This window comes from Chelonia mydas, chromosome 6, assembly GCF_015237465.2.
Source record: "Chelonia mydas isolate rCheMyd1 chromosome 6, rCheMyd1.pri.v2, whole genome shotgun sequence".
Taxonomy (NCBI): domain Eukaryota; kingdom Metazoa; phylum Chordata; order Testudines; family Cheloniidae; genus Chelonia; species Chelonia mydas.
The window spans coordinates 62,996,053-63,012,530 of NC_051246.2; the positions used below are offsets into that span (position 1 = coordinate 62,996,053).

General features: G+C 43.1%; 1 long non-coding RNA gene across 1 annotated transcript; it reads right to left on the bottom strand.

The window, feature by feature from the left end:
* Window positions 1-8,526: 8,526 nt before the first annotated feature.
* On the bottom strand, window positions 8,527-15,159 carry LOC122466447. The gene is made up of 4 exons (XR_006291928.1): window positions 15,083-15,159; window positions 14,635-14,734; window positions 13,598-13,831; window positions 8,527-9,031 (listed from the first exon to the last, which is right to left on the bottom strand). It is a non-coding gene; the product is annotated as an uncharacterized LOC122466447 (long non-coding RNA).
* Window positions 15,160-16,478: the final 1,319 nt, after the last annotated feature.

Sequence of the window (16,478 nt, forward strand, 5' to 3'; positions counted from 1 at the left end):
CTTCTGGGTGGGATGCAGTTCCAGAACACACACAATCACAGAGAGCCCTATTCCGGAGTCAGGATGGCCTTGGTACTAAAGCAGAGGACCAAGGGTCAAGAAATCTAAGTGCTATTTCTGACTCTGCTACAATCACCCTTTGTGACCTTGGGCAAATCACTTTACCCTCTCTTTGCTTGAGTTTCCCTGCCTGTATAAGGGGGGTAGTAATACCTACCTCCTAGGGACAATGTGAAGCTTAATTCATTCATGGTTGCACAGCACTTTGAATTCCTTGGATAGAAGGTGCTATAGGGATGCAAGATAGTAATTCCTTAGCATTTAAAAAAAAAAAGAAATTAAAGGCAAAAATGCATGAGGCTTTATTGTTGATGAACAAAACCACGGTGGTGGTAATGTTCAGTTGTTACCAAACTGGTCAGGCTTTGAGCCAGTGAGGTAGAATTAAAAAGGTTGCATATCGTACTTCCAATGCCCTGGACCAGCTGCTCTTCTTCTTGTAGCCTTTTCAGGGAAGGATGAGTAGAAACTTGTGTTGAGTGCTCGATTAGTATTGCCAGTGAAGATGGTATCTAAGCAATGAATCTTTTAGACTCTAGATGTATAAAACTCTTTGCATCTTATTTGCAGCAAAAAACATCCAGTAAACCTGAATAATCCAGGGGATTCTCCAGCCTGTGTCTGACAAAAATCAGCACAAGCCCGCTGGAGCATTTTTGTGGCTGAAATTTGATCATTAATCATCTTCACGTTTAAAAAAACAACAACCCTCAACCACAATAAAACAAAAACCAAACCTCAGAATTCCACTGGCCTTCCAGCATGTGCTGATGGATAAATAGTGGGCTCACTGGTCTTAAGGCTTTACAGCCAGCTCAGTAACTGCTGTGACTGTTGTGTGCCAAATGCAGGAGGTTTGCCGAAGTTGCTCAGATTTTGTTGCACTTGATGTAGGGGGATTAGGAGTCAGAAAAAATATTGTTTGGTGGTGGCAAGTGAAGTAAAGTGCAACTTTACCAGCACTGAGCAGGGTTATTGCTTTGGGATGATGGTTGGAGCTTGCAAGCAGCTGGGAGAAGAGACAAATTTTATGATGTGAAGGAAGTGGTAGGGGATTTAAGTAGCTGAAAGTGATGAGGAGGTTGGGGGGGTAGTAGGAGAAGTTACTTAACAAGGGGGAAGCAGAATGTAGAGGGAAGTTTAAACAGCTGGGAAGGTGGTTAGGATGTTTGGCAAGTGCAGGGAGGTAGAAATGAGAAGGTAAGCATCTGAGAAGGAAGATGGTTGGGTGCTTGCAAGGAAGCTACAGATGAGATAAGTATTTTCATCCACAGTATTTCAGAGACATTTACAGAGGGAGATTTTGAACACCTGGATCATGTGATGGGAAGGGATTTGTTTAAGGGATCACCTGAAATCCAGTTAAAACAAATAAAAACTCTAGGCAATGCAAAATTGACAAAATAGTATAGAGGCATTAAAGGCTGTTCCTCCTATTTCCAGTAGGTCTGAGAAGAAGAACTAGGTATAGAGTAAATGACCAATACTCCCATTAATGAGGTAGCCTTCTGTCATGATTACAGGCTAGCTGCACCTCTATCCCCTTTTGGGTCCCTCTGAGTGCACACCATCAGGTGTCAGGCCTCATGCTTGTATATCTCCTGGGGTGGAATTAGGAATTCTCACACTTTGAAATTTGGCCTTGGGCTACAGTACCCTGTGTATCCACCCTGCAGGTCTAACTGAGTGCAGGCACTTGCAATTCTTCCCTCTGGGAAGTCTGTGACCAGTGGTGAATAGAGTGACAAAACAACGAGGAGTCTTGTGGCACCTTAAAGACTAACAAATTTATTAGAGCATAAGCTTTTGTGGGCTATGATCCACTTCTTCAGATGTACGGAGTGAAAATTACAGTAGGCAGGCATAAATATACAGCACGAGAAAAGATGGGAGTTGCCTTACCAAGGGGGGGGTCACTGATTCAATCAGGGTGGATGTGTCCCATTCCCAACAGTTGACAAGAGGGTGTGAATGTCAACAGAGTAAAAATTACTTTTTGTAGTGCTAAGATTGAGTTTGCCATACCAAGAATTCCAATGTGAATGGTGCAATTGTAGGTTCTGGGTCAAAGCCTGTTCCTACCTCATTCCAGTGAGATGCTCCCTTGCCACAATATTGCTACTTTTTAATTCCCGGGCATTAGTGGTAAAAATATTTGGAAGAAGAACATGCCTGCTGAGATGGAATTCCTTGGTGAGGGTCTTTGATCTTGGCTTGTGCACAGGGTGGTATTTATTTTTCCACCCAGGGAGACAGATTTTCTGCAGTCACCATTGAAGTGAGCATTGGTGATTTCATTATACTCTCCATTTATCCACATCAAAAAGTTTGGCAGTTTTCTAGTCAATAGAGGATTGATTAGCACTACAATAGCAGGAAGTGTTGCAGGTCAGGACTGAAGTGCACTAGCAGACGCGCACGGATTCCAAGGCCAGAAGGGACCATTGTGATCATCTAGTCTGGTCAGTATTACACAGGCCATAGAACTTCTCCCCCAGATTCCTAGAGTAGAGCTTTTAGAAAGATACTCAGTCTTAAAAAATTGCCAATGATGGAGAATCAACCATGAACCTTGGTAAATTGTTCCACTGGTTAATTACCCTCACTGTTAAAAACTTATGTCTTATTTCCAATCTGCATTTGTCTAGCTTCAAATTCCAGCCATTGGATCATTTATACTCCATGTAGGTACTTAATAAACTGTAATCAAGTAAGCCCTTAACCTTCTGTTCATTAATCTAAATAGATGTAGCTCCGTGAGTCTATCACTATCAGGCATGTTTTCTAATCCTTTAAATCATTCTCGTTGCTCTTCTCTGAATCTCTTCGATTTATCAACATCGTTCTTGAATTGTGGACACCAGAACTTGACCAGAGTATTCTAGCAGTGATCACAGCAGTGCCAAATACAGAGGTAAACTAACCTCTCTACTTTTACTTGAGATTCTCCTCTTTATGGATCCAGGAATGAGATTAGCCTTTTGGCCACAGTGTTGCACTGAAAGTTCATGTTCAGCTGCTTATCCACCAGGACCCCTCAAATCATTTTCAGATTCACAGCTACTCAGGATAGAGTCCCCCATTCTTTAAGTGCTGCTTATGATCTTTTAATCATTGCCCAGTGTGCTGGCCATGTGTGGCCCTGGCTATGTCAACGCCACCCTGCCATGCCCTTTTGGGTTGTGGAGTACCTCTTTTTGCAAAAAGAAAAGGAGTACTTGTGGCACCTTAGAGACTAACCAATTTATCTGAGCATAAGCTTTCGTGAGCTACAGCTCACTTCATTGGATGCATGAAAGCTTATGCTCAAATAAATTGATTAGTCTGTAAGGTGCCACAAGTACTCCTTTTCTTTTTGCGAATACAGACTAACACGGCTGCTACTCTGAAACCTCTTTTTGAACTAACCCAAGTTCCCCTGACATTCAGGGAGTGCATGCCCCCTGTGTGGGAATGGAAGACACAGAAAGGAGCACTCTATACGTTCTCTTTTTGCACATCCACCCAGGGACATCCAGACACTAGCTCTTAATTTCTATCAGGTTAGTCACTAAAGAAATTACTTTTAAAAATAAAATTACTTAAAAGTACCAATAAAAATGGGGTTAATGTTCTACACAAAGTTTAATTAAATGCATTTTCAGTCATTCCATCTTTTACAGGGCATTCTGCTGTGCGTTTATGAACTAGGCTGACCATTCTTTTTTAAAATCATGCATTTATTGAAGGAGACAAGAATTACCTGACTGGATCAGCCCCAAAGTCCATCTAGTCCAGTATCCTGTCTCTGACAGTGGCCAGCACCAGATGCTTCAGAGGAAGGTACAAGAAACCCTGCACAAAGCAAGTAAGGAAGAGTGTTTTTCTAACCCCAATTAATTAGTCCTTGTTTACACTGGGTTTTTGGGGGTAGTGTAGTTGCACTGATATAGCTGCATTGGAGTGAGCTCCTAGCTGAAATGTTCTGCACTGGTGTAAAAAGTGACTGGCACCAGTGTATCAGCCAACAAAGAGGTAGATTGGAAGCAGGGTCATGGCATCTAGCCTTACGCTGCACAAGGGTCGCATTCTGCTCTATATTAACCATCTAGCCCTTAGAACTAGCCCAGTTTGACAAAAATCTCGATTTGGAAAATATTCCAGTGAACTGGTGTGTGTGTGTGCGTGCGTACTACTGAACTCCGCTCGGTCACTCTGTCATTATCCCTATACAGCTGACGGAGACTTTCCTTTAGCTCAACGAGGAAGGGCCTATGCCTTTCATGCAAGAGTATCTGTGTTATATCCCTGCTCCCCTGGTGGCATGCCAAGTGGCTGTGGTATACAGCGCAGGACAGCTGTGAAGTGGTAGGTGGCCAGTGATTTGGTATGGTCTGTTAGTTTTTGTTAAATGTCTCTTTCATAGATCTGCTTTACCTGCTTTTAATTACTGAGATGGCCAAAACTGTGATTTCCATTTTTTGGAAGAATAAGCTTGTAACTTTATAAATTATTCATTTACATCTATAAGATTAAAGTCGAACTGGAGACACTATGAACAACAGGAAAACCAGTAGCAAATGCAATGAAACCTGTACTGGAGTCCCTCCTTATTAGGCAATCCTCTATCCTAACAACTGCTCCAAAATGTCCCCAAATGTATTCAGTACATTATGAGAAAACCATTGCCATTAAATAGCAGATTTTATTGATCCATTAAGTAGTAACTTTAAGACACATTTTGAGTAGAGTAGGAACTTTATAAATATGATATGGTTATATTCATGTTCTACATAACCATTCATTTTTTCACATCTAAATCTTGTTGAGTAAAATCATTCCTCAAAATGAAACTGCTTCCTTTAGTTTTTTGTGGCTGGCATACGTCGCATATTAATGATTCAGTGAATTATTTAAATACAAAATACATTTTAAAGTAACATTGCAAAGAAAAGATATTTTTCTTTTATGCTTTAATAACTACTCCAGGATGCAGAGAAGAGAGACAAGCTCAAAAAGTTCGGCCAAGTTTCAGATAAGCATTTAAATTTTGGGATGATGACCCGGACTTCTGAGATTGGAAACTCTCATTGTTAATGCTTAACTCAAATGCAAAAAATCTTTGTTAATGTGGAGTTAAGGTCACTGCCACACAATAATGCGTGGTTCCTGAATGTGAGAATATCATTCCCAAAACTCAACCACTTGAAAACCACTAAATATAGAGTTAAGATGCCTTACAAGAGCATTAACACTACAATAAAATGCAAAACACAAACTTTAGACAACTGGGAAATGGAGAGAGAAAGTGATACTTAAGACAACCATACAGTCTTTACTCTGCCTCTTAAAGAGATACTCAGTACTTCACAGTACCTTACCCATCCTTAAAAAAACAAAAACAAATCAGGCCTCCCATTCATACAGGCCAAAGGACCCTCAACACAGATTGTTTACTGGGGTTTAGGAATAGGAATGAGTTGAGCCATGAACATACCTGTCCTGCTCTTGGGTCAGCCGTGCATGGGCATACATGGTGGGGAGGGTCTTTTAACTCCCACTCTTTTTCTTAACCCCAGGCAGAGCTGTATGGAGGACAGAAGGTCTGTTTTGTAAAGGACTAAGAGATTTCAAAATATGGCTGAATTCCAAATCAGAACAATCCCCCCAAATTTCAAAATTCTCCACAAAGAAAAATTCCCAAAATTTTTCATTTCAGGTAAATCTAAATGTTTTGCTTTGATTTAGACTTTTTAAATTTTGTATTGTATTATTATACAAAATAAACAACAACCTAAACAACAACCAAAACAAAGTCAATTTAGAATAAAAAATCAGAATGTTTTGTTCTGAAAATGTCAAAAATGGGACTTTTCAACATTGTCAGAACTTTTTTTTTCTGCTTTTCTTCCACAACTAAATTGCAGTGAAATCAGTATGATTCTGTGAAACATTTTTGACATTGACAGAACCACATTTTCCAATGGAATATGATTCTGTTGAAATTTCTCCAAGCAGTTTTAACTGCAAGCTCATCCGCCTTCTCTGGAAGCTACTTTCCAGAGAGGTTCAGCTAAGGTTATTGCATTTGTTGACCTTAGTTAAGTTGAATCTTTGTTACATTCGTGCATTTCATATTTTACTGTAATTTCACTTCTGTTGGGGGAGGAGGCAGTGTACCTTGTTAATTTCCTGGTGCAGGAGGAACACTGACAAGAAGGGGGGAAGCAGAAAGAGTAGCAAAAACAGATAGTTACTAGGTTTCAGAGTAACAGCCGTGTTAGTCTGTATTCGTAAAAAGAAAAGGAGTACTTGTGGCACCTTAGAGACTAACCAGTTTATTTGAGCATGAGCTTTCGTGAGCTACAGCTCACTTCATCGGATGCATAGCATATCGTGGAAACTGCAGAAGACATTATATGATGGTGTCCCCTGAATAGATGACCCAACACTCTCACAAATCTTGGGAGAAAGGCCAGTCCTTGCCTACAGACAGCCCCCCAACCTGAAGCGAATACTCAACTGGTTAGTCTCTAAGGTGCCACAAGTACTCCTTTTCTTTTTAGATAGTTACTAGAAATCCAGCAATAATTCTTGGAAGGCTGTGGATGAACAGGGCCTGCCTGACAGGCTTTGCATATGTAGATCACATTAATAACCTACCCTTATGTTTATGGCTGTCTTGTTTTTTAATTATTCCACTTGGATATGGTTATGTGAGAAAATCTTTGTGCAAACATTTTTTGCCTGGGATGGCTTGCTAAATATTATAGTTCACTGTTTTGCCTTTACAAATGAGATAGGACAGCACTTGGATTGGAAGAAGCCAGTATTTAGCCCTAAATTAATGAATCATAATGTCTTAAAATCTCAGTGTGGGTTAATGTTAGGTTGGCACTTGTTAGAGCCGCTGCTATTAACAAAGTGGGGACAATGATGTATGGCCTTTGGTGAGCCAAACTCTCAAGCAAGAGATGTCAGTTCCCTAATGGAATAGGTCTGTTCAACAAATATATTTGAGGACTGGTCAGCAAGCTAGCAGAAGCAGACTGTGTCTTAGAGAGGCAGGGCAAAGGGAGGTCATAAGATCATCCCTCACTCCTTGGATCCATGGTCACTGGAGAGGGAGGATATTCAACTTTTGCAAGGCCAGCGTACAGCTTGCTGGTTTTATGTCCAGCTGTCATTCGAGCACCGTTAATGATTTCCACTAATTATAGGAGGAGGGTTGTTGTGATGTTGCTCTGAGAACTGAAGGAGGGAAATGAAAATTCAGATGGTTTAAGGGAATCTGTCTCAAGCCCCCATAAAGGCAACATTGAAAAGCTGTTTGTTGACCACAGGTTAATGATAATATTTTAGTGTCTTAAATTTATGTTTCAGAGTAGCAGCCGTGTTAGTCTGTATTCGCAAAAAGAAAAGGAGGACTTGTGGCACCTTAGAGACTAACAAATTTATTTGAGCACAAGCTACAGCTCACTTCATTCCACTGCATGCATCCGGTGAAGTGAGCTGTAGCTGACGAAAGCTTATGCTCAAATAAATTTGTTAGTCTCTAAGGTGCCACAAGTCCTCCTTAAATTTATATGTCATTCATCCTAAACTCCTTTTAAAAACGATGCATACTGGATTCACTACGCTCTCACAAACGGAGCCCCCACTGCCAAGTGCCACCACAGCTGTTTAACAAAATTAGAAGAGGAAATTAAGGAGAATTCACTAAACAAATGGAAACATAGGGAGATTCAAGGGAGCAAATATAACAGCATTTGGCTAAGTCATTGGGTTAACAGCTGTAGTGTTGAGAAAAATGACATGAAAATCTGAATGTTTATAACATTTGGGTCCTGGGAAATTTCAGAGTGTTTGGTGGTTTCTGTCCTGGGGAGGTGTAGGGACGTTTTGGAAGCAGGGTTGAGCAGTTGTGTAAGGTACAGCAAGTTCCGACCTACCTCTCCACTCTTGCTCCTGATGTGATCCACGTGCCCTACTAGTCCCCAGGCCACACCAGTAGCTGAAAGTTAGTCATGTCATGCTGGCACATCAGATCAGATTGTGGTTAGGGTTAAACAATACAGAGTTAGTAGCATGCCAGGGCAAGGAAATAGGGCTAATGGCTTTGCATGGCAGGTGGGGAGCAGGAAGCTCTAGGGCTCCTGGAGTGGGATAAAGCTTCTACCAGCATTAATGGGGATGTGGGGTGGGCTAAAGATGGACAAGCTACAATGATCACGTTGAAATTGCTCAGAAGCTTACCACAGATATTGGCATAATCACTCCCTATTAGCAACATGACACCTATCCTTACAGGACAGGGTCCCATTTTGTGAGAGAGGGGAAGGAGGTAGGGTTCCTGTTTGCAGCAGGGAATTGGAGAGACTGAGCTGTGACTCTGCTCCCCAGAACACCGAGAATGCATGTTTGCTCTCAGCAGTGTACTGTTGTATGTGTGAAAAATACTAGTGGTCAGTGTCTTATCTGATGGCATCTCAAGCAGCACAGCTCTCCTTAGCAGTGAGCTGGATTCTTGGTTCAGCCCTGATGCAGGGAATGACAGCAGGCACACATTCATTAAACCAGAGAACCATGACTTTTTACTACTGGAAGAGAGGGCAGGTAGATCACTTCCCGCTGCTGGTATTGCAGTTAGGTTCACAGCTTCCATCGCTCCAAGAGGCAGGAAGAACAGACATAGCCCCCGACTTCCAAGCCAGAGGTTCTCCCCGCATGAGAGGAAGTGCATCCTTTGGAAGCTGTCTGTGTGTGCCAAAACATCACTTGCCCCACCAGCCTGCATAGTGACTCTGTCCACAGTATTCATCAGATCTTTGCGGTGGCTTTGGTTCTCTGCACAGTAACTGGTTGACCACACGTTTTTTCTGCCTTCATCAGTCCCAACTGTGCAGCAGGTTTCAGATTTCTTTCTTCTAAAATGAAAGGTGAAGAAAAAGCCTCCTGTCTGTCCACAGTGATCTTTTCTGAACCAAATACCCTGCAAATTCACAATGGTCAAGAGGTAATATACTGAATACCCTGCTGGGTGTTGTCCCAATTAAACTTCAGAGACAGTTGGACGTTCCTTTCATATTATTTTATCGTGCTGCTATAATCACAGGGCAAAGTAGCCAAGTCCTACCAAGTTTAAGAAAGATGACATTTGTGACCTATAACAATATGACTGCTAGTATCAGCTCAGAATGCCCAGATTCTATTAGAAAACAGCATTTTGGCAAGAATTGTTTGAAAGCAATGCAATAGTGAGACTTGACTGTCACTGTAGCAATCAATCAACACATTGTCTGTTCTTGGTAAAATGCTTTCAGGGCAGAATCCAGGAAAAACCCCTGATTAAAAAACAGGGGCTAGTACTGCAGTTGTGTTTAGAGCAATGCGTGGAGTGTAAAACTGACTGGTGATAGGTGTTAGCAAGTGAGGCTGAACTAAATGTGTTTCCTGCATACTGTATCATAAACTTCAGTGATATTCACGTTCCCAGGAATAGCCAGAATAATAATGCTATGACATTTGTTTGAGAAAATTCTGAGGGGCCAGGGCACCTGTTGGTTTGGAAATATTTACCAGAGCTCTGCTCTGGTGGGCTCCGGGTAAGTTTAAGCCTTGGGCAGGCACAAGCAAAACCAATGCAGCTACAACAGGAACCCACCTTGTTGCTCAGACAAACTTCTGGTTCCTCCTCCTGGCTTAAATAGTATATTTGGACCAATAGGTGGAGCCAGGTGATCCTCCAATCAGAGCTCCCATGGGTGGTGCCTTGGCTGGGGCTATAGCCCAAGTAACTTCTCAGACCACCCAGTTTCAGTAGCCACTGGGTGGAGGCCAGGATGTGACAGCTCTCTGGGGACTCCCCAGCCTGCATTCGATATCTGGGACATCACACTTGGTGGTGGTCACACTCTCCCTGTCATGCAAAAGGAGCCAAAAGAAGGCCCCACTGCCTGGGAAAGGTGAAGAACATCCCAAGTCAGGCTTCCCCCTGCCTTTGTGGGGACGAGGAAAGCCCTAGAGGCTATTTCACACAACCTTGTGGGGCTGGGGGAGAAGATAGCCATGCCTTGTCTCTTGATCTCTGTGGGGAGAGGAGAGAGGAATCCCCTGGCTCCTTTACTGGGAAAGGAAAGGGAAAAGTGATCATCACTCACCCCACCATTGATACATATTGGAGGAGGATGAACAGAGATGCTGGAACAATTTTTATAGTGGGGGAACTGAGAGTCATTGAACCAAACTGTAAACCCCGTATATGATGGAAACCACTTCAGGTCAGGGACAGCACCTTAGTTCCAGCATCTATGAAGATGGAGAGAAATAAACAGCCCCTCTACACTTCACCCCCAACTACCAGGGAAGGTGTGAAGAAAGGAAGTTGCTGTTGTCTCTCTCTCCTCAAGTTCCTGTTCATATGGGGAAGGAGGGCCAGGATGAGGAACCATGCACTGTGGCAACATGTAGAAACCAAATGCCAGGTGAGTCCAAAATTCAGATATTGAATGTGAATTGAGTTCTGAAAGATGAGAATCAAGTGTGGGAATGAGTAAGAAACTAGCAATAGTTACTTCACCTGAGCTGGGAGTTTGAAAGCAAAGAGACAGGGAGAGGAAAGGCAAGTACAGCCAAAGACACTTAAATACTATCAGACAACTATGTAAATGAGGGAAGTTAAAAATTCCCTTTAATTCTGTTTCTTTAAGTGTTATTTCCCTACTGGGGAGTTCCCTAGAGTTTGTGTTATAACTGAAAGGAGAGAGAAGGATGCCTGGAATTAATTGGATTAAGTATTTTATTTACCATTAAAGCCTTTGCAAACAGAAAATAGCCTTTGAGCATTTCTAGTTTTTCATGAGAGATAAACGGAACCTGGACAAACACTGTATTAAACCCTTTAAGAATAACATTTTCCAGATGGCTCATATTTTAGTTCAGTGCTAAATGTTGGTACCTCAAACAAAGAAGATAAATTTGAAACTTTTTTTTACTGATAAAAAACAAAGTCCCCCAAAACATATATATTTGTGTTTAACTAAGAATTATATACATGTTTTGAAAATTACTTATGTATTTTAAATGAATGGAAAACATTCATCTGGAAGGATGATGGAGTAAGCCCCGAAGCAGTTCAGTTACTGTGTGGCATGCTACATACCCATAGGATCCCTAACCCTAGGTCGGGGAACCATACCCATAGGAAATGTAACCCTAGGGCAGGGAGCCCTACCCATAGGAACCCTAACTAGATTGGCCTATCCATAGGAAACCTAACCTTAGGGCAGGGAGCCCTCCGTAAAGGAACCCTAACTGTAGGGCTGGGAGCCTGACCTATGGGAACCCTAACTCTAGGGAGGGCAGCCCTACCCATAGGAATGCTAACCCTAACTCCAAGTGGCCAACCCATAGGAATCTTAATCCTAGTGCGGGGAACCCTACCCATTTGAGCAGTAACCCTAGGGTGGGGAGTCCTACCCGTAGGATGCCTATACCTACCGTGGGGAACCATACCCATAGTAACCCTTCCCTAACTCCAAATGCCCTACCAATAGCAACCCTAACCCTAGGGCAGTGAGCCCTACCCATAGGAACCATAACCCTAACTCTAAGTTCTCTACCCACTGGAACCCTAACCCTAGGATGGAGAGCTCTATGCATAGGAAACTTTACCCTAGGGTGGGGAGCCCTATTCCTAGGAACTGTAACACTAGGGTGGGCAGCCTTACCCATAGGAACCATGACTCTAGAGCGGGCAGCCCTATCTATGGGAACCCTGATCCCAAGGTGAGCTTGGCTACCCATGGGAACCCTGAAACTCCAAGTGGCCTACCCATTTGATCCCTGACTCAAACTCCAAGTCAGCTACCCATGGGAACGCTACCCCTAGGGCGGGGAGCCTACCATAGGAACTATGACTCTAGCTCCAAGAACCCAACCTATGGGAATGAAGTCCTAGGATGTGGACCTCTAGCCATAGAAACCCTAACTCTATGCCTCATTGCTGTACCCTTAGGAATCCTAACCCTAGCTTCAAGTGCCCTACTCATAGGAACCTGAAGCCTAGGGTGGGAATTCTAATACATAGAAATCTAATCCTAGGGTGGAGAAGTCTTAACATAGGAACCCTAACCCTAGCTCCAACTATGCTACCCATAGGAGCCCTAGCCCTAGGGTTTGGAGTCCTACCCATAGAAACCGTAACCTTATATCTGGAAGCCCTACCTACAGGAACCCTATCCTTAGGGCAGGGAACATTATCCATAGGATACCTAACCCTAGCACCAAGTACTCTAATCATAGGAACCCTAACCATAGTACTGGGAGACCTACCCATAAGAATCCCAACCCCAGCTCCAAGTAGTATAATCATAGGAACCCTAATCCTAGGGCAGGGAGCTCTACCCATAGGAACCCTAATCCTAGCTCCAAGTACCCTACATATAGGAAGCCTAACCCTTGAGCATGGGACCCTATCCATAGGAACCAGGAGCTCTTGTTGCCTGAGTCCTGGCAACAGAGACCTGATTAATTCTGCAAAGGAGAGACTGGTGACTGGTGTTGGAGATCATAATCTTTATTTGCAGTTCTTTAATGTACCCATGGGGAAAAAGGGTACCGCGGGGAGACTTGATCGAGGGAGATAGATGCGTAGTGTCCTAAGGCACAGAACTTAGCTGCCCATGATTGGGCCCTGGATTTGAGCCCAGTGGAGAGTGTGGGCCCAGCCTCCCCTACCAACTCCAAAAGATAGGATAATAATGGGAGTCTTTATCTCAGTGCACACTCCAGCTGGAGTTCAAGGGCCCAGACCTGGAGTCCCTGAACAAAGGTGAAAGCCCTGAAGCCTTTGTGGGCACTGAAAGACTTCTCTGTGATCAGAATTTCTTTTGATATACCCCAAAATAGGTGGATTGAAATGGGCGACCCAGCTGCAGGGAGGAGGGGGGCGCTGAGCCACAAAAGAAGGAACAGATCTAACAAGACAGGACTATAACTGAAAAGGGGAGACATCAGGAAGGGTGACAACCTACTGCATCCCTGCCTGACCATTAAGCAGTACTGGTGGTGACTGTTCCCCTTTACAGGGTGGTAATGAATTTTTGACTGCAGAACTCACCCCACGTTCATGGCAGTCTTGTTTGCTCCTTCCATGCCCAAAAAAGGTGTAATCAATGCATCTCACATACAGTGTCTGTGTCAGCTAGTCTGGTTTCAAAGAGAGTAGCTATGTCAATGTCAAGCTTCTGCAGCTCTTTGGTCAACAATGGTAGATTTCCTAGGACCATCCCTCTTGGTGGTACTGACTAGGCCCAAATGCTTGGAAACCAAGACATTTGGAAGCAGCACAATTTCAGGAGATGCTGGCCAGCAGAGCTGAGTTGCAGTGCCAACCTCCTGACGTTTTCTTCACAATGATTTGGTTCAGGGTTTTCTCCCCTAGCCTTTGTTCATCCAAGAACTAGTGGGAAACTATTAACAATTCTAAAATATGAAGAAAAGACAGCATTGCAAATGCCATAAATACAATAGATAAATTGGTAAAGATTAAATTTACCTGTTGTGTAGAAAGCCAGCACAAAGCCCTCTGCCCCATGTGGGTTGGACTTTGAGTAAATCAGTCATACAGAGTGAAAATCTGTGCTGGTATGTAGGGAAGCTTTGGGGCAGGCTGGAGAGGGGCCACCATATCTGCAACTCTTTGGATCCAGAGATCCCAAGCCTTTGCCCCAGGCAGTGCTTTCGAAAGCATCAGGTACGATCCAATGGGCAAAGGGGAGAAAAGGAAGATCTAGCCAGGGGACAGTGTGAACAGACAATTACTCTCCATAGCCTGAACTTTCATCTAAAAAAAAAAAATCTTCAATTCTCACATAAAAGTGCAAAGCACTGTGAAAAGCGAGAATAAACACACACCCATTCTGATCTGGTAGCATTGTATACTCTCTTTGCACAGATGTCACAAGGTGCAAGACAATGGAGAATCAGGCCCATTATGTTTCCCAGACCCTCAGTTGCACTGGTGCCGCATCTGACAACCTTGTGAAGAGCAGGTCGCACAAGAATGATTTATGTCATTCTTACAGCTCCCTGACTCTAGGGCTGACCGGAGGAGGACTTAGCCTCCACTCCATTTTACGGCAGCCTTGGTGCTGTTCCAAGTTTCACATATTGGCAACAGCTACCCAAGAGCCATTGAAGCTGCTAGGGATCATTAGAGGACAGCCATGTCCCTTTTCTCTCCACACTCCCCCTTCCCACAAACCAGAGCTCAGATTAGGGTGGGGCGTGGGGGGTGGGGGGGAAGAGTAGAGCTGACTTCCTTTTTGCATCACTGGAGCATCACAAAACAACCAGGGAAGCTCCAGCCCACAGGGCCTAATTCTCCACTTCCTAATACTGATTTTACTTTGGTAACTCCAGTGAAGTGGTATAATACTTGTGAGTCCTGAAATACCATCTCTGTGTGACTCCATATCTGCCACTGGGCAATACCTACTTTTGTTCTGCTGTCCTTGGTCAGCCTATGTTTTACTCTTAAAACAATAATCAGTCGCTGAGCTATTTGATTTTCTTTCAGTTTATCTCCTCTACCTTTTTCATAGTAAACCGTCTCACATCATTCTAGAGCAGCAGGGCTCTGCTTTAGGTGTAAGTGATTTCCTCAACTCAAGAGAGAATGTGGGGTTTGGGTCTGGAAAGTGCAAAGATTTTCATGTCACCTTTAAAAAATATTGATCAGAAAGCAGAACAGTATAATCTAAAAACAGGCTGCAGAAGGAAATGTGTATCTCACAGGAGATCTTTTAAAACAAAAGCAATATGCATATAAATTGCAGGGAAATCTCCTCCAGGCAGCATGGAAAGATAAATCTACAAATACCAGCAGATCAATATCCCCCCTCCAAAAAGCAATACAATGAAAAATGCAGTGAGTGCCTTGATGAGAGAGAGAGAGAGAGAGAGAAAAGAGCCAACCTGCACAATTCAAAATCAAGGGGCCAGATTAAGACCTTAGGTGCAGAGTGTGAAAACTGCTCACCCTGCTCCTGCAGTGGTAGGTGTGCTGGTACCTTTGGAAAACTGGACTTTAAGGAAGAAAAGATAACCTGCCTTTTGCAACCCTTTTGGGACCTGCCAACCTCTATATCTGTTTCTCATGCTTAGTCACATTAGCTTCACTCTGCTTCCTCATTGCCACAATCGTCCAATTCAAGACCAGGACACAGCGCCAGCTGTGGGTGTTCCCCAGTCTTACTAGCACTCTGCAATTAACTAATAGGAAGACTACCAGAGGAGTGCTAGCTCATTCCAGCTGCATGGAATAGCAAGTGTTTCTGAGGTTTGTTGTTTCTTCACAGTTTTTAGGTAGCCTGAGTAGCTACTGAATATGGGTAATTATATATATGTTTGTTTTTAATCACAGCTTCTTTCCAAAGCCAGCTCTGTTTATCCCCTTTAATCCTTTGAATGCCTTAACGTACTTTGCTCCCTGGCAAGGTGCAAAGGGTGATGGGCAAGCCCTCTGGTGTACTGGAGCAGAGAGTGCACCTTCCTTGAATCCTCTCCCCTCCTGGAGATTAAGGGCGAGAGTCACCAATGTACTTTAGTTGCTTTGTGCAGCTGCAATGATGCAAAACAGCCATAATCCTGTTGTAAATGGCTAGTTTATAGCTGCTTTCATTGCAGGAGAGGCACAAAGCAGCTGAAGTGTCTTTGCTATCGATGTTAACTTTTAAGTTTGTAAATTCCATAATGGGAGGAAGAGGCTAATGGAATTTCTCTGGCTAGGTCACTGGTGAACTTTCATCTCACGTTGTATTGAATTGTCCTGACCCTAAATCCACACACTCAACTGCAGAGGCAACTATTTAAGAAGCAACTTAATCTAGGTCTTGAAAGAGGAATTTATATTCTGTACAAGGGAGAAAAAAGTAAGAAATAAGGGGTGCAATCCTGGACCCACTGAAGTCAATGGGAGTTTTCACACTAACATCAGTGGGGCCAGAGTTACAAGCCACAGATTTGGGGTTTGTTTTTAATGCACAATTTCAGCTCAGACTTGTCATTGCTGCTCTTTTCTTTATTGCAAAATAAAAATAAGAGGTGCTGGTTGTAGCTTTATACTATACTGTTTATGCTATATTCTTCACTAAGGGCCTAATCTAGCTCTGTTGAAATTAATGGGAGCCTTGCTGAAGGCATTAATGATTGTTGCATCAGACTCTCAGTGAGTTATGCATGTCTCTGTTGCTCTAGATTACCATCAAATGAAACCTTGCCAGTGCAATTTTTGTTCAGGTTTCCAGAGTCTAATGATCAGTGATTATTGGTAGTGTGATGTCCTGGTATTTTTCAACTTCACATGTAAAAATGCTATAAATTGTATTCCTACTTGATTGTTTCTAGTTACATTTCCCCCTTTTTTTGTTGTTGGT